At 36.4% G+C, this 24,675-nt stretch overlaps 1 protein-coding gene across 8 annotated transcripts in view; it reads left to right on the forward strand.

Annotated features, from left to right (window-relative positions):
- Positions 1-24,675, forward strand: part of KHDRBS2 (KH RNA binding domain containing, signal transduction associated 2) — a 339,493-nt gene that overhangs the window by 307,475 nt on the left and 7,343 nt on the right. Inside the window, exons 11-13 of one of the 8 annotated variants that reach the window (XR_008508260.1) lie at positions 6,777-10,142; positions 13,248-13,309; positions 16,237-16,341. The exons of 1 other annotated variant lie outside the window; for it this stretch is intronic. The gene's annotated coding sequence lies outside the window, so the exon portion shown is untranslated. Of the gene's footprint in view, positions 1-6,776; positions 10,143-13,247; positions 13,310-13,359; positions 13,470-16,236; positions 16,342-24,675 lie in introns of all 8 variants that reach the window. 6 more of the 8 variants (XR_004979862.2, XR_004979864.2, XR_004979865.2 and 3 more) reach the window with 6 other exon arrangements.

The following is a 24,675-nucleotide window of genomic DNA, read 5'->3' on the forward strand; positions in this document are numbered from 1 at the left end:
ATCTCTGCATTTGTTTTTACTAAAACACAAAATGTATTCAGCTGCAGTTTTAAAATAAATGTCTTTCCAGCAATGTTTCTCTGCATATCAGCATAGTGATCATGGTATAATGGCTATCAAAACATTTACGTGTGTGTTATGATGCTCTTCATTCTAATAAAAAAAGTCTTGTCATCTAGCCTTTTAGTAAATATTAAGATGGTGTACTTTATAACTGCTGTTGCTAAAAACAGGAGCTTCTGTTTATTAAAAGCATGCCTACATTTTGGCTAGTCACATAGCAAAGAAAAATGCAACGCTAGATTGCCTTTGCTTCTGAAAATATTTTACATTTCTTCCTATGAAAATTGTATCTGTATAGAGACAGGAAGTTTGTTATTTATTTTTATGCTTTGTTTTCTTTTTTTAATCTTCAGAATGGCAGGGACATTCAGGTATTACTATGCAATGGCATGAATGGAGTCATTACTTATATTTCTCTGTTATATACATTTAAACATAAAGGTTCTTAAATAGACTTCAGTTTATATTTGAGATTTTTGACTGAAGAGAAATGTCATTGCTGGAAACAAAAAAAATTCAGCTCAGTTACAACTTTGTCCATGGACTCAGAAGTGTGAACCTAATCACAATACAAAAAGTACAAATTCTTGTCATCATTCTTAACTGCATAAGATCACACAAATACACAATCCTAAACACATTTATTACTCTGGCATCTTTTCCCATGACTGTGGTCTGGATGATGTAACATTTTCCAGGTTTGGTGGTATTCAACAGTTACTTACAAACCACAAAGTGTATTGTATAACAAGATATAAAGGGTTTAATTTTCTTCTCCAAAGAGTTGTCTCAAGATCTTTATAAATTGTTTTTATTGATGTGCTACAACCACCCTACAGACCAAAGTGCTATAGTATGGCATTAAGGTTTGTCTCCATATTACAGTCACATCAGTGTGAGTGTACCACTGTAGGAAAATCTTCCACCTACCCACCTTGCATGTAGTTACACTAATTTGCTTTGGTCAGTATATATCTCTACAGAAGAGAAAAATACTTTCCATTGCTATAAATAGTTTTATGCTGGTATAACTGTGATTATAGATTATTGTGTGTTACAGATTATACTACATAACTATTCCAGGAAATTCTTCTATGCCTTGCTGAAATGATTAATAACACAAAGCTGTGAGCAGGTCTTACTTGATGTAAATGAGATCCAGAGCAAAGTAGATGGAATTAATTTCTCAGTTGTGCATCACATTTTTATGTGAGGGTAACTACTGTGAACTCCTTGAGGATGGACTTCAATAAATAAAGCTTTATAGCAGAGTAGTGTCCTTTAATATTCCTGTCTCCAAGTTTACTTTGCAGCCATTATTGTCTAAATTTAAAAAATGGCAGAAAATGTCAGTAAAATGATGGATTGTGAAATATTCTTACATAAGAATTATTTTGAAAAAGTAGGTTAAGTCAGTGCAAGCAAACAACTGTTTATGCAAACATTTTTTCTATTGATTTTCAGGAAAATAGTGTGAAAAATTACCCAAGACTGCATGTGCTGTTCAGTGCTAACTAAAAGTATATTTCACTACTGTTTCTGAAAAAGCCTTGCAGTTAATCAACTATGCCTTAAGAAAAACATAAAATGTATTAATTTTTGAGAGAGTAACAAGAGAGTCTGATTATTCTAATTAACAGCTGTCTTCAGGTCTTCCATGAAAAGCTGTGACACATTCCACACATCCACCATCAGGTCAGCCACAATTCTGAGGTCCTGAAAACTTATGTGCACCACCAGAAAACATGTAATTTCACTCATGCTACAGATCACTCCAAGACACTTGCCACCAACCAAACATTTTGTCTGGCTTAACTCATTTACCAATTAGTTTAGTTTTGCTTGTAATACAAAGAAGAAAGCAATATAAAGTCCCAAAATAAATAAGTGAGAAACGCTGGAAAAGAGAAGTTAAAAGTGCAAAATTTTTGTTCAAATATTTCTAACATTTTTTTGTTTGTCTGTGTTGTCCTCATATATAGAACAGTTTGATCTTTAGAAGACAGTAGTGCTATATAGTTTTTTCCACTTCTTTAGTAGTTAAATCAACAAATTCTATTTTGTTTAGCCGCCTTGTTGCATGTATTCAAGAGCCATTCTAACTGAAAAAAATAGGTATTTCTAGAGCAGCAACTTTTATTAGAAAATGAAATACCAGTCATATAACTCCTTCCTATTTGGCTTAGAGTGTTTAAACAAAGATCTTAAATCTTCCTATGAATAAATGAAGAGCCTCAGGAAGCACAGTGTATCTGACCTCACCACAGAGGATATTGGCAATGGTTTTGTAGCTTAATGAGGTTCTCAACCTCCATTCAGAGTGATGGAGCTACAGCCATAAAGCCAAGAGATCTCTACCCCCTTACTCCACACCCCTTCCATAGCCCAGCTACAATTACTCCACTTTATTTAGACATGTGTTGACTTCCAAACTGCCTGACACTGATGTTAGTGATGGGGAGAGAGGGCATGAGGAGCACGTCACTGTGTCTGTGGTAGCTCTGAGGAAATGGGTGTGCAGACCTTGGGAGTGAGCATGGCAGGATGGAAGGGGCTGTGTCTGTATCGCCAGGGACCTGCCAAACCACAGCCAGGACTGAGCTACTGAGCTGCATAGCAAGAACTGAGTCAAGTCCCCAAGTTACCATTAGATCAGGATAATTAACATCTATGAATGCACCCGTTGAAAGGCTTATTATTTCAATATGGATTTATGGTAGTCCTCATGAAATATCATCCAGGATTATTATCTGAAGGTTAAAATCAAGAACAAGTAACCAATGTTTTGTGTTCAAATAAAAACCTGTTTGGTCTACAATAATGATGTATTTCCTTCATGTTTGACAGTAGCAGTGTTGTTTTGTGAACTGTCTTTCTAAGACCAAAGTCTTGCAAGATTCAAATATTGCAGCTACAAAATTATAAACGGAGGTAAAGGAGAATCATCAAATTAGCTAAACATTGGAGAAAAAAAATCTTTGACAGTGAATGAAAGAAGCCTGTGATCCATTAAGGAAAGGAAGCCCTAGAACATTTTCCATATTGTATTGCATTAACATGCAGAAGCAAGTCGAGACTGTATAAAGGTTAAGTAGGGACAGCACTGGATATCAGTGTTCTTCATGCAGCCTTCCTAGGGATAACTCATATTCTGTAAAGCTAACTGGTAAATTTCCTTTTGTTTATGGAAAAATACTGTGTAAAATGAAAGGGCAACTGAGAAACTCTTCCTAAATTTTCTTAAATAGCTACAATTTTTGACAGAAAATTGTTCTCCTGTTGTCTTCTGTAATTTCTTTTGTGAAAGAAATACCAGATCAAAGCAAAATTATAATCTCCTTAAACAATCTGTTTGCTAACAACTTCTTAGCAAAGATGTTAAAGAAAATAGGTTTGGCTTTTTTTAATAAGTATTACCTGAATTCTTTTATAATGTTGTGGGACTTCAGTAAATGGCTCAAGACTGCAAGAAGATAAAGCAGTTTGGGGAAAATATTCATAAATTCAGAATCACAGAATAGGTTATAAATGAATCCTAAGTGACAAAGAACCAATTTATCCCTATATCAGAATCTATGGATTTTTAGGGATCAGGAGGACTGAGTTGATTTGTAGATGCATCTTTTTCAAGGTAGGATTAAAAAAAAATCATTTCACTTACAAATTACAAAGTTTTTACACAAAAAGAAAGGCTATAATTGGAAAGGTTGGCTGTAGTTAATGTCTGAAGAATAAAGATGATATTTGTTATTATTTCATGTCATCCTCTGTTGTCAGCAGATTAATCAAAGTAAAAAAGAACCCGAATTAACAAGTAAAATCACATGGAAAAACTGAAAATTTTCACGGAAAAACTGAAAAACATTTGAATATTGAACAGAAAAATAATGCTAATGTCTTCTGAAGTTTTTTGTCCTCCATTAAAAACTCAGATGCACTCCATGACTTCTGTCAGTTATTAAAACCCAAGAGTTATCAGAAAAAGTGTCACATTTTCCATTTTACTGTACTGGTCTGCTGAGATAGAACAGGCACACAGGTAACTTTCTCAAACCAGTTATGGCTGCAGAGATCATCACCATCATCCACTCTGTTCTTAGCTAATTAAATTTTTCTAGTCATTACTGTTTATCATTGGAACCTGACAGAAAGCTTTGAAATCATTAAGCCTTTCCTTTTCCTTCAATTGGTTCTGTTTCTGGCCCTGGCAGTCAGATGTTAACATTCATTTGAAACATTAGGGAAAATGATTCCTACTGAAAGATTTGCTGATCTACATAGCCATTAGACAGTTTATGAGCTTTGCTCCTGAAGAATGCTGGTATCTTTTGGTGGAGACATTGTGTACAGTATTTATGTTCTGAAACCATGGAATCTGAAGATGAACTGTGCCTGCCTGTATGAGTGCAGGAAAGATTTTCTGTCCTTTCACAGTCTCTGGTGGACTAAGTTATTTTTATTACATCTTGGCAGAACATGTTGAAGTATATCTCTAAATTGTACATATCTGGAACAAAGTCTTCGTTCTCAAAGAGAAGCAATTTTTGTCAACTTAAGCATAAGAAATACAGTTTTTTAAACTTCTACTAAAAACATGTCACTGTTTCAAAGGTTTTTTTTCTTATATAAATCCTTTTAAAAGGCTGTGTTAGGTAGTTCTTGAAAGACATAAATGCCTCCTTTCCTAGAATAATTGAGTTAATTTTGAAACTTAGTATGCTTTACCAGAGAATAGCAAGATTTGTTGAAGGTGCAATTGCAGACATATTTCAAATATGTAAATCAGAAGGAAGGTTTGTTGGAAGAAGATCACATCCATGCTGTAATGGTATAAGTCATCATTCATGTATTAAAAAGATAAATATGAAAGAAAAAGATGTGCAGTTGATCATCTAATCCTGCATGTGCCCTAAGAACTTTTCAAGCTGCTATGTGGAAACAAACAGAACTTTCTAATATCTTTTCACAACATTTGGATGTACAAGGAAAATAGAAATGCCTCAGTACCCTGATAAGAGTAGAATAAATTATGAAACCAATGTTTCTTGTTTATTTCTGTGGCTTCTATACTTTGTTGATTTAATGGAGGTATAGTTTCTTGTTGTACAATATTATTATACAGTGTGGGAATAGCTGCCTCTATCTTGTTTGGCTCTGTTGTTGCTGTGCTGGATGCATTAGCTCATGAGGGGTGGCTCACTCACAGGACAGCAGTGGATACCTCTGTCACATGCCCTTGCCCTACAAGACCTTCACACTGAGTTACCACCACCAGGTCAGAGGTGCAAACTGCTGAGCTGCTCATCTGTGACTCAGAATTCTGGGTGGGCCTGCTTTCTTTACTTCTGCACAGTACACAGAACAACCTGTGCAGATATTTTGTATCATGATTTACTGTATTCACTTTTAACTCCACATTCATTGCTCAGCTAATAATTCATTATATATCTTCCTGAACCTTATAACAATCCTGTACAACCAGTGGCAAATTTCAGTGAAAAGGTGTGAAAAGGTCTTGCCAATGCAGCTTCTTTCTTTTTTATTTATTTTTCATTTTTTTTTTCTCTTCTTCCCAGAAGAACATAATGTTTCATATACCTATTTTAGCTGAAAAGATAATCAAGGACACTGTCATTCAAATGAAATGCTGCTATTTGCTAATAGTACAGGAATTTAGTGTGGCATTCTCTGAGTATTTAAAACTGATAGGGTTCTTTTTATTATTCTGTATGGTATTTTGAGTATTTAATACCTTTTTAATATCTGGTTTAGAAGTCATGATGTAAAGATACAAACAACTGACAGGAATATTGTATTCCATTGAATTCCTGTTAAGCAAAGTAGCTTTCTGATGGAGAACTTAATCCTGCAGATGTTACTCAGGTTTCATATACTAAAAATCCTTGCTGACATCAAGGACTGAAAAGGGAAGATGCAATTCAGAATGTGATCTGTATTCAGTTTTTTAATTTAATTAAATTCAAACACAACACTTAGCTGTCAAGGACTGGATTGCATCATTCCAGCCCAGGTCCTGCTTAGCACCAGTGTGAAACAACTTTGATCCAGGAAGAGTACTTTAGATACAGTACCATATCAAGATTTTACTTTTCATGTTATCCTAACTAATTTTCCCACATGCAGGAAAAATATTTAGTTGAAGGTACTTGCTTGGCACTGTTGCTCACTCAAATCTCAACTTGGCAATCAAGTTCATCTGTTCATGGTAGTCACCACTTTATTTTCATGACAACTATCAAATTTCTGAAGGAAGCACAATACTTTTTGTATCACTGAACTTGATTGCAGATCTGAGGCAAAAGTGGGTTGCCCATTAGACTGTGGAGGCATGTGGGATACGTGCTTCAGGGAACCTGGTGCTCATTTGAAAGAGCTATGGGCATCCCAATAATGCTGCATAGTCCTGAAATGCTGAAATAGCACCTACAGAGCTTAAAAGAAAATTATTGCACTGAGCTCAAAATACTTACTAAAGTCAGCAGGTATTTATTTCAATCTCTACCTTATAATGGAGAATTAGAAAAACAGTGAAGCTGCATGATTTGGCTAAGGTCTCTCAGCAGGTCAAAGTGATGCAATAAAGTGCAATTGGCAGAGCAGCAGGTGAGGTTAAGAAGCTGCATCAGGAAATGAAGCATGGGATACATTCTGAGCTGGGATTTGTTTTGAGAACTGAACTCCCTTGTCCACAGTGCAGTTGTGCTGTCATCACTTGGTGCCTGCTGGACTTTACCAGGCAATTGGATGAAGCCACAGCAGAATGTGTGTGTATAGGAACCCTACATGTACCAGATTTACACTGAAGAAGCCTGTTATTATTATCTTCATCAAATTCCTTTATAAGCCCTATTTCTCTATAGCTGTGTCACCTGTTGCCATGGTAAGTTTCTCATGCTGTTTGTCTTTGATGAGCAAGAAGGACATCTCAAAACACTGATAAGGGCTTGAGACACCTGGTAATGCCCAATGTCCTCCCCATAGCGCTGAGCACATTGGACTGGACCCTAAAAACCTACATATTTTTAAAGTTTATAGTGATGACAGTTTTAGAAATAACATAAGTTTTATTTTATACCAATTTTGGGATAATTTTAGATTCAGAGTAGTTCATTTGGGTTTTTCTACTTTGGAGTCTGCTTAGCTAAAATAATGGAAATAAGGCACCTGATTTTGTAATACAGAGTCAACCAAAAATAAGACTATATTTAAGGATCTAGAAAGCAAATAGTTTTTTGGTATAATAACACTTTATACCAGATTCTTCATCTGGACTTACTTCAGTGAATCATACTCATTCATAGCTCTCACAGATAGAGTTCTGAACAAGCTGTAAAGTATAATTTGCCATGCCTCCATTTTTCTTGTAAATATACTTTTGGCAGGGCTGGCCATATTATCTACCATTAAGATGTCCTGTAAATACATCTGGTGTCCTCTTCAAGATGATGAATTTTCAAGATTGTAAATTTTCCAAGATGCGTATGTGCTCAACCTGAGGATTTTGGTCAAAATGCTGAACAGTTCAAAAAAATAATATTTTTTTTTCTGTCAGACCCAGAAAAAGATGATTGGGGTGCATGGTGAAGAAGTCAGGAGAAATATGCAGAACAAGCAAAAGCTCTGTCTGTATTAGTAAATTAGGCAACACCAGAATGGTCCTATCTCAGATTTATTTTCCCAGTGCTCATATCTTTAATTGCAGTCTTGCCTAATATACAAGTGGATGTCTGTGGAAATGTAAAAGGGTTGTGTGCCCAAATAGGCTCCTAGCCACAGAACCACTGGCAGACATTCCCAGTGATTTGGAGGGTGTTTAATGACAAACAGCTGAGTTTGGCTAAAACAGAGGAATGGATTATATTATGTTGCAGCATCTCTATCAGCAGTTTTGTGTGAGGGTAGACAAATTGCTTAAAGTAAAAGCCTGCTAATGTTGTGGGTTTTGTTGTCTTGAGATCGTACAAAGCCTTTTTGGATCTGATTTTCACCAGTTACAGGTGTCATCATCAGCTGTGCCTGACTGTGTAAAATGCTGGTTAAAGTTAAGTGCAAGCCTTGGCAATGTAACAGTGTTGAATGTTTTATTTTAACTCAGGAACATAATAAACAATTAGTTACATTTATGAGGTACTATTACCACACAGGACGCAGAAAGCCAACTGCGAAAGTCATAATTTTGTCAAGAAAAATTAAAGTTTTGAATAGAGTTCAGAAATTTAATAAAGGAAAAAACACACTAAATAATGAGGATAAAAGAAATATAGAAAAGCTGTTCTTTCAGTGACCTTAATTAAGAATGAAATCAAGCAGAATAAAAAAAAATAACTCAGCCATTTTAAACTCAATGGTTGAAACAAAAAAAAAAAAAAAACAAAAAACAACAACCTAACAAAGTTTGACTCAGACACTGACTACATCAAATCTATACATGACAAGACCTGAATTTGGATTTCACTGACCTGTAACTGATAGCTAATTAACTTCACAGTGCTTGGCTTACTTGAACTATTCATTTTTCAAGCCTGATGTTTATATCCACCTAATAGTTTTCATCAAAGAAAAATGTTTCCAAGTTTATGGAAAGGTCTACACAATTCACAAATTGAGGTTTCCTGTATCATAAACTTCCTTGGGATATAAGGAATTCCCCTGAGTGACCCAAAAATAATTTTCTGATTTCATGAAAATCTGTTTGTTTTGGAAATATCATGAGACATCCACAAAGTTGTTGTTTGCCAACTCAGTAAACTTGGTAGAAGCTGTAAGAAGATGTTTATATTCCCCTACTCCACTGATCAGAATTTTTTCCTTCTATGTGAAATTACCTTGGTGAATCACTTGGGGAAATACAGAGCACATTCATTACCTAGCTTCAAATAACCACTTTTGCTGCTACAGGTACCTAGAGTACCCACACATGGTAGGAGTAATCTTTGCTTACAGAAAATAATTCAGAGTACTTAAGCCAGATGCTCTAAAACACTCTCTGGATGTTGGCTGGCTGAAGAGAGAAATTAATGTGTTTTAAACATTCCTCCCTCTTCAACCTAAATCTTTAAATTCTCTCACAATTCATTTATTCTAATAAGAACTTATTTTAATTAGTCTTTCATGGGCCTGATTTTGTTAATATTATCAGGAAATAAAACACAACTGCAACTGAACTTGCTTTTACAAGTTCCCATTCTCATCCATACCAGCACTCAGAATTAATTTACTCTGGAAGGATATAATTACTCTGCTTTTAATATCTGCATAATGAGTGTTGATGTTCATAAAATTCACCCCCACAAACCTCCTTTTTATATTACATTGCCAAAAGCACACTCATACTACTGTGCATGGACTATGAGCCTTCATCTCAAGTAGGTGATTGCTGGTACAGAAAAGGTATTGAGGCAGCACCTGATATATCTGTAGCAGTATAAAAATTAAGAATTTAGATGAGGTATCTAAAAAATGATGAAAAAAAAAAACCCCAAAACCAAACCAAGAAGTAAATACCAGTGTTTAGTTTATTCCTTTGCCTCTTTTTTGCTCTGTTGTTCACACTCAGCATTTTAGAGACCCTAAGCAGGTCAGGCAGTCACATTCTACATGTGCTTTGCAGAGAACAGGAATGTGTTAAAGCTGCATAGCAAATTCCATTCTGTTTTGTAACTGCATTATCTCATAGCATGCAGAATTTGGAAGGTAATGTCTTCCAAGAGTCTTCTGTCATCAGAACTATAACCCTGTGTCACAGAGATGCTATGTGAAGCTACTTAGGTCATTTAAGCAAAAATATTAATGTGACAACTAATTTTATGTTCTTTATTGAATATGTCTACCCAACTTTATCTTGATTTTCAGATTTTTGGAGCCTTAGGGAAGTACTGTACCTTTTAAATGGTGTTCAGGGAATTGAGAGTGCTCAACATCATTTGCAATAAATCACTTGCTTCTGAAGGACAGCCTCAGGTTGGAACTCTCCACAGCCCTGAGTTCTGGACCTACCATTACCACCCTCTCTAGGATATGCCACCACTCAGACTTAGAGTGATCTTCCAGTCTATAAGGTGAGCTCTAGTATTTTTCTATATGGTTTTAGTTTATGTAAAATGTGAGATAATTAGGTCACATCAGTCTGCAAAAATTAGAATTATTTTAAACTAGTTCATATTTTGTTTGCCATTGTAAAAGAGCTTATGCAGAGATGCTTGTTACTTTGAGACAGGACAGTTTGATTATGTATGTAAATTCTTACACTTTTTCTGTCATAAAGAAATACATCAGTTAATCATCTTCTCACAGAAGCAACACAATAATAAAGAAACTGTATTTTTGCAGTGTGTTGAACATCAAAAATACTTGAAGAAATTGTCTCCCCTTGGCATAAGTCAATCCTTTGAGACAGTATGTGAAAACCAAATTTTGCAGATCCTGGGTTTTTTTTTGCTCTGTTCTCCACTTGTTCATCTCTGAAAATATTGGTATCTTCTTTGAGCTACTGTGAATTCACTTATTAAGGTTTATATTGTTCAGTTACTGTACCATTGTTGCTACAAACTATGCACAATGAAAATCTGTTAGAAAGAAAATAAAACTACAGCAGCAACCATTTGGATGAGAAAGAAAAAAAAAAAGGGTCTTACCATTAGAGTTTAGGACAGATACAAGTACTTAATTCAATCTTATATCCAGAATGAGTTCGTTCCCTTGGAGAAAAGGGTAGTAAGGGGTCCTGTAGTTAAAGGCTGTGTTCTCTTGTATATGCTGAAGAACATAATGTAATTATATTGGAAATTATAAATCTAACATTTCCTAAATCCTTCAAGCTAAATACTGAGTTGTATTTTTCTGTAATAAGCTTATATACATCCAAATGTCATAGAAAAGTACAATTATAATTATTAAAAAGTACAAGTATAATTATTGCATTTAGTTATTAGAAATGAACTTGTTTCTTCAGCAAAGAGCACATGAAACAAAGGACCATTGTCACTTGCTGTTGGTAGCCAGTGCACCCAGAAGGTCTCAGCTCACAGAATCAGCATCAGTAGCTAATGTGGAGTCCTGCTGTAGCTGGACTCAGCTTCATTTCCTACACCCTGGTGCAAGCACAGTCCTGCCCTTGTTTCTCCTGGCTGCACACCAGAAATGGACCTGAAGTATTTCCTGAGGAACAGCATGAAGTCCTCATATGGGACCCCACTCCCTGTCACCCTGTCTTAAAAAAGGGGTGGCGCTTTTCTGCCCACACTAATTTTGTGTTCCAGTATTGCAAATGGTGATAAAAATTTAAACTATGCCCTGGTTTAGACATGGATTTTTTTTCTATATAGAGAAAGAGCTAAAAGAATGTGGCCAGAAGCTACTCAAGCCTAACACTGCTCTAGACTGGAGAAAAAACTCTGTGGATTTTTCAAGATTCTGTCTCCTGGCTAGAGCTGGAAATAAAGCCTAGGTGACAGTATTCACACTCCAGTTTTATGTAGGCTGTGAGTGAGATAAAGAAATAGGTGAAAATATGCAGCTTTCTTAAGGGTTTACTTAGATTATATTTAAGTGTGTTAACACTGTAAATAGTAATCTAAGGCTTTTAGAAATATTTTTTATTTATTATTATTTTTGCTTTGCATATAGCAAATGGAAGAAGAAGGAGGAAACTGCACTAGATCACAGAATATTGTTGATCAGAACCAAAATACCTTTACTTACAGCCCAAACTCCTAACCATTATACCACATTTCCTAAAATGGTTTACAAGGGGGACTTGGAAGTAGGTGATCATGACTGCCTAAGGCAAATGACCTAGTATTCTTGGAAACTTGAGAGTGGTAATTCCTTTAACTGCAGTAGTAACTCCAGTTTTTAATAAGTGATAAAATATTTCAGAAGGCTGGAAGGCTCTACTTAATATTTCTAGAAGATTAACAAAAGTCTATAGAGGAAGAAAGGGGAAGTCTGATTTTTTTCCCCCTCCTAAAGGGGGGAAAAAAGATAGAAATTTGTAGCGAAATACCAAGATTCATCTAATTCCATTACTTCCTTGCATTTTCTGGGTTTTTTTTGTTTTCCAGCTGCATATATATGTGTGTGTATATATACGCATATACATATGTATATATATGTATATATATATATGTATATACACACACACACACACACACATATATATACACACATATATATATGTACACATATATCTATTCTCAGTTACTCAGTTCAGGTCCAAAGGACTATTTAAACACTTTTCAGTTATGTGTCAAAAAACCCAAATGAGATGAAATGCCCTCTACTGTTTAGAAAATGTTCTTAAATGCCTTGTGTAGACTATGTAGCTGTCTTTCAGGTAATTGAGATTGGGCAAAATTCAAAACATTTAAGGAGCAAAGTTTTCAATTTCAGTTGTGGACGTTGCTTTCATTAAAAGCTACAGATTGTGTATGTCATGTCATATCATTAATTAAATTGTGCAGAGCTGAGAAGAACAAGGCATGAGGCATATGCTAGTCCTTGCCTTGGAGTTTGAGGTGGGCCTGTTCTGTGCCCAATGCTCTGTTGTCAAGCAAGAAGTTGAAAAGTGGGTGTAGAGAAGCCCAGCCCAATGCACAAGAGCTCTGCTGTGAGCAGACCATTCAAGGCTTCACATTGAGCTTCTCATGCACCTCATTCACCTGTGGAAATTGGCCCATGGAATTTCCCAGAAGTGAATTTTCTGTACTTCTGTAATTTTTGCTGATTCTTTCCTCTGAAGGCTTTGTTTTTAAATTGGTTGTTTAGTAAAGAAATAGGATTTACTTAGGAGAAAGCACTTCTGTTGATAACGCTGAACATTTTTAAAAGAGAGATTAGACACTTCTCTCCATATTTGTGCACTTTTGTTTTTAGAAGTACTGACAGCCTGCAGCTTTCACTAGTCTCAGGTTCAGGTTCTCAAAAACCTCAAGTCATGACTGGCATAAAAGATGCAAATATGTCCTGACCCAAACCAGCTTTTTTGTACTTCTTGTCTTGCATCTTTATACAGACACTGTTGAAATTAAAATGTTACAGATTTTTGAGACAGGAAGCTAGTAGTAATGAAAGCTCAGGAAGTACTGAAAATGCATATATCACACAAATGTTTCCCTGTTAGCTGGAATTACAGCTGAAATGAACCTCCTTTATTTTTCTAAAAGCATCCCTAATGGCTGGGTTATGTTGCTGTAGTCATGCACTATAATGATGGTCTACAAAACAAGTAAGTAAATGAGGAGGTAAATTATGTAAGTATGTGCATTTTTTCTCAAGATAGGAAGAATTAAATGTTGGAGAATACTCAGCCTGAAGCTAATAGACATAAGACACTATGGAGCATACCAGCAATAAGGAAAGCTCTCAGTTACCCCCAGTCCTTACTGGTGAGTTCTGAAGGTACATCTGTAACTCCTCTGCAGCATCTAAGTTTGGATGTCTAATCTCTCCTTATAACATTGATGCAGAGATAAATGTTTAGCTAGGGCTGAATCTAGCCTTTAGGCTGTGTCCTGAACTCTCTTTTCTCTCAAAGTCAAATATTATTTTTAGCTTTTATTGACCTGACCATCTGACTCCACTCAGCATTTGTTTCTGGTCAAATGCACTGCTCCCACTGTCTAGGGCTAAACTGACTTACCAAAGAAGTTGTGTTCTTCTGGCATGAAATGGGTTTTTATTACTGAGGTCCACAGTGCAGATCATTGGAAGTTATGTAATAATATGAAGGGACATATAATTGAAAGGCTGTCAGAAGATAAAAGGGTATCAAGCTTCCCAGAGCATTCACATTGCAGCTCCTGAATCTGGCTGACACTGAAGGAGCGATTCAGTGCTCAGTGCCGGCCCCTCTGGTAGCAGCTCTGCTCCTCCTCACTGCTGCCTGTTGAAATATCAGAGTCTGCAGCAGAGAATTTAATACAGGAGTTTGCCATTAAAGACATCAGCTGCTGCATTTCACAGTTACTTCTAGCTCAACTCACCTGCTGGGGACACAGTACTTTGTCCTTGAATAGGCAGTCCTGCCTTCATCCTGTTCTTCCCACTGGAGCACCGAGAAGTAGAGTGTGAGTACATACTGAGCAATGCACAAGTGAGTAACTGCAATACAGGCATATATTATTCTTGGATTTGTTTTAAATGCCAAGCAATAATCCATGGGAAGTAAAAGTAAGTCTTTAACTATCCTGACATTCTCCTAAATGTAAAAAACTGTAAGAGATGCCTTGTATTTACTACAAATAATAAAACTGAAGCATTACGCTAATCAAATTCAAATCAGTTCAACTGCATAATTTTCAGTGAATAGGTGCTTATAAAACACAGAATGAACTCCAGAAGGGAAGGTTCATTGCTTCCTAATCAAAAGCAGTCAGCTTTAAACACCAGCCAGTCAGGTGATAGGTTTGTCATTTCTCAGCTGTGCTCTTGGAGGGAATTTGCCAAGAAGGCTTGACAGCCTTTAAACTTCACAGAGCATTTTTTGCCTGTTTTTGAACATCATGTTGAGCTACAAAAAACTCCGGGGAGACTGGGAGGAGAGGCAGAATAACAGCAGTTCTATTAAAATATATTTGCTGCAGTGAATGCCAAGCAGAGTTTATGGTGTGAAAAAACAAGTAATTCCTGAAAAGAAATGTTGACCCCCCTCAGGTCTGATTCTTTCTTGTCTAATGGTGTCCAGCTACTCTGGGGGACTGAGGAGTGTCAGTGATTAATTGCCTGGATGTCAGAGAAATAAAGGCTCATAATGCATCATTAAAAGCTAGAAGTCAGGGTGTCTGAACTATCATGGGAAACTTAAAATTAATCTATTTACTGCCATGCACAATTAACACTCCAAGTCAGAAATCATTTGCTTTCCTAATTTAGAACAATGGCAGCTCTCCAGTGAAAATGCATTTACAGTAGTTTTACATTGCTTTCTAGAGGCTTAGTACAAAAGGGAGAGACAAAAATTAATATGCACCAAGGCAGTTAAAAAGAAACCTGTCTTTGAACTGTTCTTTCATTTTAATCAGCATGAGCTCTGCTAAATAGGGAAAAGAATTATGGGTAGGAGGTTAGCAACTAGGTTACTGAGGGCAAATCACTCTCAGGGGAATAAGTTTGCAATCTGAGCAACAGAGTCTGAGCTGTGCATGACTTGGGGTGACCAGGTCTTCTCTGTTTCAACATCAATTGCAAGGTGGCCAACCTGAAGTCTCTCAACCAAATTCCCCAACATGAAGGTCTGTTCTCCTCTCCAATGGCAATTGTGCTAGAAGAATTTTTCAGTGTCTTCTATTTCTATTTTCCAATGTCTTTCTAATGTCATTCTAGTGTTTTCTATTTCACATCCTCAGCTTTGGGATCTCATACATGTTTTAGTAATTTTTGGTATTGTTTGAAGTCCCCATAAGCTTCTTAAATGGCTTCTTGGAAGGATTTTGTTGGATAATTTTTTCTTGTAACTTCGGTTATAAAAGTAGCACCATAAACATTAATTGAAGAGCCATTAAGCAGTAGGGCTGTTTGTTTTGGGTTGATAGAGGACATAAAACTTCATACCCTGTGGTGGAAAACAATTAGATCTGATGATGAACATGCTATTAAATATACCATTACCAAACTTCTATCAGTTTAACTTTAGAAAATAGCAACCAGCTGTAGTCAAAGCATACACAAAGGATAGAAAGTCATATTTTAACTGTCATGTCATAGCTTGTTATAAATATTGTCATTTCTAATGTTTTATGCTAATGACAGTGACTAATAGTAGTCATTACCTCTCTTCATTCTCATAAAAATTTCCTCTAGAGAATATGATCACAGCTAGAGTGCTGTTTAAAATTAAATTTTATTTTTCTAAAATAGATAACATAAAAATATTTAAATACCGACAGGTTTGTTAACTATTTTATTTTGTAATAGCATGTGTTCAACAACTACAGCTTTTGTTGATTGTGCCATAAGTTGAACAGGCATCCCTTTCAGAAACATTTCTGGCATGCTAGTGTGTCACATCTCTGGTGTCTGAACGATGGAATAAAAGGTGAATCTCACAGAATCCATAAAAAAAGTCTGATGCTACCCCTTTAGAGGCTTAATATTAGAACATTGAATTTTCTCATCCATTTCTTATTTCAGTTATGAATTCTGCTTACTTGACAGGTACAGAGTACTTCATTATGTGCAGGAACAGAAATGCTTAAATGGATGAAGCAGCTATTTACGTCTGATAGGAGCTAAGTGGGACATTAAATTAATGCCAAACAAGTGAGTGCTCATTTTAGTTTTGTTATAAATGGCTGCAGCACAGCAGTAATGTGTTGACTCTTACGTGCTGACAAGTTCTATATTTCTTACAAACTTCCCTTAGAGCTCATCGTGGAAAGACAAATTCACACTCTGCATGATGAAATTAGCAGCAGATGCATTAATAATTGAATAAGGATCTCTGGAGACACGCTACAGCTCAGAAAGAGAGTTGTTGACTGGCTGGTTTAAGTAGAGGCTTCTGTTCTTATATGTATGCACTTACATAAGCCATGAGTTAAGAGCTGCTGCCTGTATGTAGCCTTTGATATCAAATCCACTTCCTGCTCTTAGAAGACTTTGCAAAGTTACATTTGACAGGTCCATGAGCATACTGACAACCATTAATCTGGGCAGAGCGTGGCTTTGCTCATTCCCCCTTCTCTCTGACTGTTCTTAAACTTCAAGGCAAACTGAATGCAGTTTCTTTAGAAATCATCTCCAGACAATGAGTGGGATATGAGTGACTGGAAGACTTTCACTGTATGCCAGACCCTTGTCATGGACCTCCATTTCTGTAGGGTTGAAAGTTTCCTGAAGTGCAAATCCCAGCTTCTCTCACAGAAGGATTAGGGTACTGACATCTTCCTTTCCAGCAAACGTGATGTTCTTTGATTTAGCCACATGCCCAGGTTTGAGAGGGAAGAAATTTCACAGAATCACAGAGACCACAATGAGTCATCTGATCCACTTCCCTTCTCTCCCATCCTAGACCACGTTGCACAGGCTTGTGTCCAGACGATTCTTTAATCTCCGGTGAGGGACATTCCACAACTTTTCTGGACAATCTGTTCCAGTGCTCAGTCACTGCAAAAATTTTAAAGATTTAAAAGATTAAAGAAGTTTTTCCTCATATTCCGGTGGAATTTCTGTGCATCCATTTCTGCCCATTGTGTCTTGTATTGCCCAGCGCCACTGAGCACAGCCTGGAAACATCCTCTTGACACCCTCCCTTCAGATACTGATAGACACTGATGAGTTCCCCTCTCAGTCAGCTCTTCTCAAGGCTCAACCAGCCCAGCTCCCTCAGCCTTTCCTTGTAAGAGAGATGCTCCAATCCCTTAATCGTCTTTGCTCCCCTCCACTGGACCCACTCCAGGAGCTCCATGTCTCTTCTGTACTGAGGAGCCCAGAACTGGACACAGCACTCCAGATGTGCCTCACCAGGGCTGAGTAGAGGGGCAATGCTCTTCCTGATGTACCCCAGGACAGCATCGGCCTTCTGGGCCACAAGAGTACACTGCCAGCTCAAATTGTGTCTTTTGGACAATAGCAAAGCAAGCAAGAGGATTGCCAGAAAAATAACTCTGCTTTTTAAAGATACCATCAAGTCTTTGATGTAATTTTTAATAGTTACTTTGCAATCACACCAAATAATATTATGCTGAGAGGATATTGACAAAATAGTGTGATATTTCATCCACAGCAATACTATTGCAGCAAATTCTTCTGGGTTTAAAATCAGAACTTTATTCCACTATTGCCAAGCGAGTGATAGTAATTTGAATAGTCTAAAAATTTGTTCCAGTTTGAGAAAAGCCAAGATTTAGCACAGTGTTAGTAGATTAACTACACTAGAGCTCTCCTAACTATGCATGCAAACTTCAGTCACTGGTTTTGAGCACAGGTTGAATTGACTTCTGTGTTTTGCTTTCCTCCAGGTTTTTATAAATTTTATAAATTTTATATATTTTATAAATCTAAGGATCTCTAAGAAAAACTTAATATCAAAATATCTATCAGTGTATTTTCTGGAGTTTCATCACCAAAAGAAATGCTAATTCTAATCTTAGAATTTAAATATATTGCAGTATTTTGCATAAGCTACAGTATGATTTTAAAAAGTGGTACAATCTTTAAAGCAGTACTTAAGATTCAATTGTCTTTAAAACAATACTTCAGTTCCTTCTATTTAGATATGCAATTCTTTTTATTCAATAACAGTGCATATGTTACTTATTCAGGAAGAGTTTGGTATGAATCTCATAATGGAAATATGGAATTTGAGATCTTTTTAGTATGAGAAACATTTAAACAGTTTCTGTTGTCACTTGAAATAAGAGTTAAGTCACAGAGATTTATGTTTGTATAATGAAGTATTGTCTCAATCTAAATCACAGAATCACTAGGCTGGAAGAGACCTTCAAGAGCATTGAGTCCAACCCATGCCCAAACACCTCAACTAAACCATGGCACCAAGTGCCACATCTAGATACTCTGAAATACTCCACAAGTGGCTCAGCTGAGGAAAGAACAATACGTATTCTTCTTTGTGATATTGAACCACAATGCAGATATTAAGAGATCAGAGACAATCAGGTGAAGGAGTAAGCATGCCAAAATAATACCCTGGTTGAAGCATCATGTCTTCTTTTGGAGTGCTTGGAACAAAGATGTGAAAATTGGATTTACATAAACTTTTTTAGTCAATAGAGCTACCATTTCAGAATTATTATTTTTTATTTGATTCACACATGTATAGTACATTTCATTGCTGTTTAAAAAAAACAATCTTACCATCATCTGAGTTTTTAAGGAAAAGACTAAGTACTCAAACAAGGTCATGAACTGCTAGATGAGAGGAATATACATGAGTTGCATGGACCAAGGAGGAATAGAGAGACTGCATTGACGGGGCAGAGGGAGAGAGATCACGAGTCATTAACTATGGCTTTATGCTTCACATCTCTCTACAGTGGGTTTAATCCTATTAACTGATTTCCATTCATTCTGTTATTTCCATAAAATAAGATCCTGTCTTCTCCAGGTTAGAAATGAATATTATGCAGTCCAATAACTTTTGTACCTATTGTTAGCATACATAAGGCACATCAGTGGCACCAATGTTTATTCTTAACATCTGAAGTAATCACCAAATTTCACAATTCTAGCAGTTACCATTCCTGTAAAAGTGATATTTCTAAAACCTTCTAGCGAGTGAATAAACCAATGGGTTTTATCCATGTTTTGCAGGTCACTGGACATTCAAAAGAGCAAAGCAAATTAAAAGAACTCCTTCCCTTTTTCTATGACAGTAATTTTTCACTTGAGTATATGAGCATTTGCTAATATAAAAGCTATTGAGGAAGATATGAAGGGAACTTCTTTTAATACTGCCTTATAAGGTAGAAATAAATGTTGCATTTCAAATCCAGCTCTCCTTGAAATTTTATTTCGTTTTAAAAGGCATCGAGCAACAAATTTTTGTCTCTGGTGACTTACAATCAAACAAATCCTCTTAAATTGAAAACAGGGTTTTCTAATTGTCATCCTGTAACCTCAGCCTGAAGATCAAGTAGCTACATTTTCATTTTTGTCTTATCACTTCTGTTGATGTTTCTGCAGGCCATAAAATTTTTACCCCTTGTACTTTGCCCTTCTACCCTTCATGGTCTTCCTCCATTGTCCCCTCCTGTTATTGTTGCTGTTGTTTTATTATTATTATCATTATTATTACTATGTTTCTTTGAATATTTGCCCAGATATTGTTTAGGTGCATCCTTTTTTTGGAATAAGTTGGCAAGTCTGTTAGTACTCCATTCACCTATCTGTACTTTTCTACAAATTACCCAAAAGAATAATTTTTCCCTTAGAGTCAATATGTGAAATAAGAGGGGTGGGGGGAAGAACAATTTTTTTTTACATATTTTTCTGAACTTGAACACAGTTGTGGAGAAACTGGTATATGCTGCACCCTCCATAAGTATTCTGAGAGAGCACAAGCTATAGGAATGACCAACACAACTGAAGCAGAGTAAGATGCTGCAGCAGCAAATTATTGCAGAATATCAGTTCTTTCCTCAGGAGCTCTTGGGATGGCAGACTAAGCATGGAGAGTGTCCATAGAGAGTTCTTGTCCACTGTGTTCAAGCGAAACAAATATACAGGGTTGAAGTCACTGTGCATTTCCAGATTATCCTCTGAGAGCTGTGATAGCTGTGCTGAGTTGGCAGGGCCAAAAATTCAACACAGCAGTCTCCACAGAATGCATTTGACTTCTTTGTAACCCACTCTGATAAGAGAAAGGTCAGGTGTTTCTGTATATTCTCTGTAAACCTTCTTTGAATTTAATAAATTGAATGGGATGCCAATTAAACAGAATGATCCAAGCTTTTGGATAAAATGACACCACTTCATTCATCCCAGTAAGTAATACCATGATTCTACTTCTCCTGCTATTTGAGAAAGTAGGACCAAAGCAGTTTTTTGAATGTAGGACCAAAGTAGTTTTTTGAATGTCCTGTATGAGAAGTGCAGGCTTTTCTGATCACAGACAAAGTTTGGTATTTTTATTAGTTTTTCCCTTTTAATTTCAGTCTACTGAAAGAGACTTCTCTCCCCCATCATGGTTTTGTGGGTTCCCTAACATTTATCAATCCAATTAGTGTTGTCAGCTTTCTTGCTTCTCTTCTATCTCTTTGATAATGCAGAGATAATGCACAGGAAATCTCCTGACCAAAATAAAAATGTCTTGTTTGAACTTCCCTGTGCAAAAATGTCTAAAATTGAGCAATGACTTAACACCTGCAGATCCAAGTCTTCCATATTGCACAGTGGATATTTAATTTTCCTTTAAAGAATATGTAACATGATGGGGGGTCTGGGTCAGAGGCAGAGATGACACACACTCCCAAGTTCCTGTGACAAACAGCCTTGAGTTAATTCCTGCAGCTCCTTTATAGGACCTCCAATTGCACACGTGATTTGTTGAGGTCTTAGCCCCATCCAGCTGTCTGGCCAGTGAGACATCTGCATTTAGGGCTAAATGCCATTTGGCTGAGGGTGCCTGTGTAGATTTGAATCCTACCTATCCTTGCCCACCCAGGGACTCCAATGCTACAGAAATGGACTTCTTCTTCAAGGCCTCTTTTAGGAGCAGATTTCCCACTGCTGAAACAGTAAATTCACTTTTGTCTTTCAGAGACTCTTTGGAAATGCCTCCCACACAGCTGCAGTTTCCTGTGCTTTCTGTTACCTACCTTTGCTAATCATACCTCTGTGGAGTTGATACAGGTTCAGAGGTTTCTGCAACCTAAAAATGCCAGTCTTCATGGGATATGAAGAAATTTAAGAAGACAGAGCCAGTAAATTTTGGTTACAATCCTAATCCAAGATGGAAGTTCAATCCATGCACTTTAATCTTCTGTAAAGTAATATTTAATACTCATCTCCACAGTTATATTTGTATGCTCTGAATATCTCCTCTAATGTGCTTCTGAACTTGTCATTTTAAGATATAAAACCTTTTTGAACATAGATGGTACAGTAAAGACTTTCTAAAGATAATTACAAGTTCAAACACTTCAGTTAGGGCAGAAATTCCTCAGTACAAGCAAATGGATCCTCTTAATTAGTCACTAGATAAATGCACGAAGAAAGTTAGAAAGGCTGGAATCTCAAGATGGAATTTGGAGACACAAAGCAAGATGGAATACTTTTTTCCTCTGAAAAATAAAAAGCTGTGTGCCTTGGAGGCTGCCTAGCAGGGATAACTGAAATTTAGGCAAGGAACAAGGATATTGTGCTTACATAACTGTGCTTGCATAGAAATTACCCATGAAGACTCAAGGAGTACAAGGTGCTTCAAAATCAGGTGACAATGCAGATTTAAAGGGATGACTTGGAGCAGCTCCTGAAGACTCCTGAGCCCAGACATGAGCAGAAAGCTGGTTGTTAGCACAGGAAGTTCCCTTGCCAGGGCAACAGATTTTGCACTCTCTGTAGCTTCAACAGCAGACTTAAATGAAGTTAATGCTTTAAAAGTGAACCCAGATTTGGGCTTATTTGTTTCCTTTTAAGCAATAGTCAAGAAAAGACTGGCAATGCATGCATCATTTTCCATAGTATTGAAACAGGCAACAAATTATCTGTGTTTATATAAATAAGAAATAACACAGGTTGGAATCATATTCTTCTATGGGTTAAAAACTAAAATGATCAGCATGAAGCACCCTCATCTCTCAGTAAATGGAGCACAGATAAAGGCTGCATGTGTTGGCACCATGCTTAATAATCATCTCCCACTTGAGCATGGGGGCTTTGTGAAATAAGCAGTTACACTGATAAACAGAGGACCTCTCTCAGACTGTGCTATGGACCCAGAAAGAGATGGCCTGTTGGATAGCCAGTGCCAAATCTAAGCTAAGATTACAAAAATAGAGATAGGTTACCCAGGAGAGGTAACTGCCAACAGAGGAACTTCATCCCCAGTCTCAGAAAACTGATGTCTCATTTTTGTCTCAAAGGGGAAGAATTTACAACTTGTTATTTTGTTGGGTTTTTTTTAATAAGATGTCACATTGGTCTAGAATTTTTTGTGTTAAATGTACAGAACAGAATTCAACATCAGGGTTCCTGTAGAAGACCAAAGTGAGGTTTGCCATGTTCGCTCTTATTGAGGGGTTATGGAGTGATGTTTTCACCAGAATTATGCTTGTTCTCATTGCCCATAAACACATATTTATGAAATGTATTATAAGCACTTCAGTTCAGTGCTTACTAGGAGTTAGGCACAGTGATTTGTTCAAGCTCATTTGGCATTTTTTAAAAAATGTTGGTTTTCTCTGAGCTTTTCTGCTTTTACTTGTTTCTAAATTAAATTAATAATAAAATTTTCATCTACAGGGAGCACTGACAATTTAGCCACTAGAATTTTTCAAGAATTTTAGGTGCTGATTAAAACAGACTATTGGGCTACAAATCAATATAATATTGTAATTACCCTTCCCATACAACTGTTTATTGTTTCTTGGGCATCACTTACACATCAAAGATGTCTCTTTTACGGATGGACACAATGGCTTCTAGATACTTTCTATGAATCCAATGAATTTAAAATCAAGGAATAAAAAATTTGTATCCAGAGTTCTGAAGTACATCTTACTGCATTATGTCAAAATGCACGTTGCATATTGGTGGCCCATTTTAACATAATCTCTGAGATTTCTTGTCTTTTCAGTTCTATCCTACTTATATATTTATGCACTTCCTATTTTGAAATCTCACTTTGAGTCATAATCTTTTATTCTAATTGAAGTATATTCAGCATCAATCTTTATATGAATACCAATTGGTGGAATATTAGCACTTTATTACGGTTTTCCAATTATTCCTATTGCTTTTTATCATAATCTCATCCAGCTTTTTAACTTCTTCCAATTGACCCTCGTTCAAAGAGATATTTAAGATGTGACAATACTGACATAGTCAGCGAGCAAGATTTTTTGTAATGACTGGTTGTTTAATTGGTAGGTGAATGGAAAATATTTTGAATATTTGGGTACTCACTCTGAGTTTGTCTATGAAATCAGGAAGAATTATCTCTTCAGTGAACCTCAGAAGAGGGTGCAAGGACTGTGAGCCTTTTGCAGGCTCTTCTAATGCATCATATTATGACAACACTGGAAAAATTATCCTGAATTAAATACAAAAATGTAATCTATGTTCCCTGTGTTTTGTATGCATCTGCTGTTCTTGTGCTCCAGATCTCTTTCTTAGAATTTCTACATGCCCTATGCCCCAGAAATATTTTCTTTAATATTGTATTATGTTTAGCATTTCCATAAATATAATTTTGAGTAAAAACCACTTATTTTGTAAATATTTGTGAACTGTTGAAAATCATTCAGCTCATCCCAGTATCTGTGGATTCAGCTGGAAGAATGAGGAAAGCATAATATAACAGTGGCAAATAATTCACTTAAAGAATACAGTATATATGCTTCAGAGATACAGATACCTCTGTAGAATCCTGCATGTGTCTGTCCTTTCAACAAAAGGGCAGGTATTTCCATCACATGGATATTGGTTGGCAAAACTGGTTCTCTGTGAGAACTGGAAAAAGGGACAGCATGACAGATTTTGTCAAGGGCAAAAGGAGAGGAAAGGGCAATGCAACAAAAAAAAAAATATATATATATTTAGGCATATAATTTAGAAGATTTGAATGATCCATATCTAGTTAAGAGTGATAAATGTAATAACTGTGAAAAATAAACATGAGAACTCATTTAAGCTTTTTACTAAACCCACAAAAGTTGGACTTACCATAAGCTATAAAAGATGTCATTAAATCTTTAGCCTTTACAAATTGCCTGTTGCAGTTTCTGAGATACTCCTTTCTCTCCCAGTACTCTGATTAATTGTGTGCAACTCCAGGAATTGATACCTGTAAGCAAGTTGCAATGTCAGACAGACAAAGAAAGTAAAATATAAAGAGAAGTCATATCTTACTACAGTGAGAAATCCTGTTCACCTCCGTGGGTCTCATCATAGGTGTATAGGTGGTAAGATCTG

Source organism: Molothrus ater, chromosome 3, assembly GCF_012460135.2.
Source record: "Molothrus ater isolate BHLD 08-10-18 breed brown headed cowbird chromosome 3, BPBGC_Mater_1.1, whole genome shotgun sequence".
Taxonomy (NCBI): Eukaryota; Metazoa; Chordata; class Aves; order Passeriformes; family Icteridae; genus Molothrus; species Molothrus ater.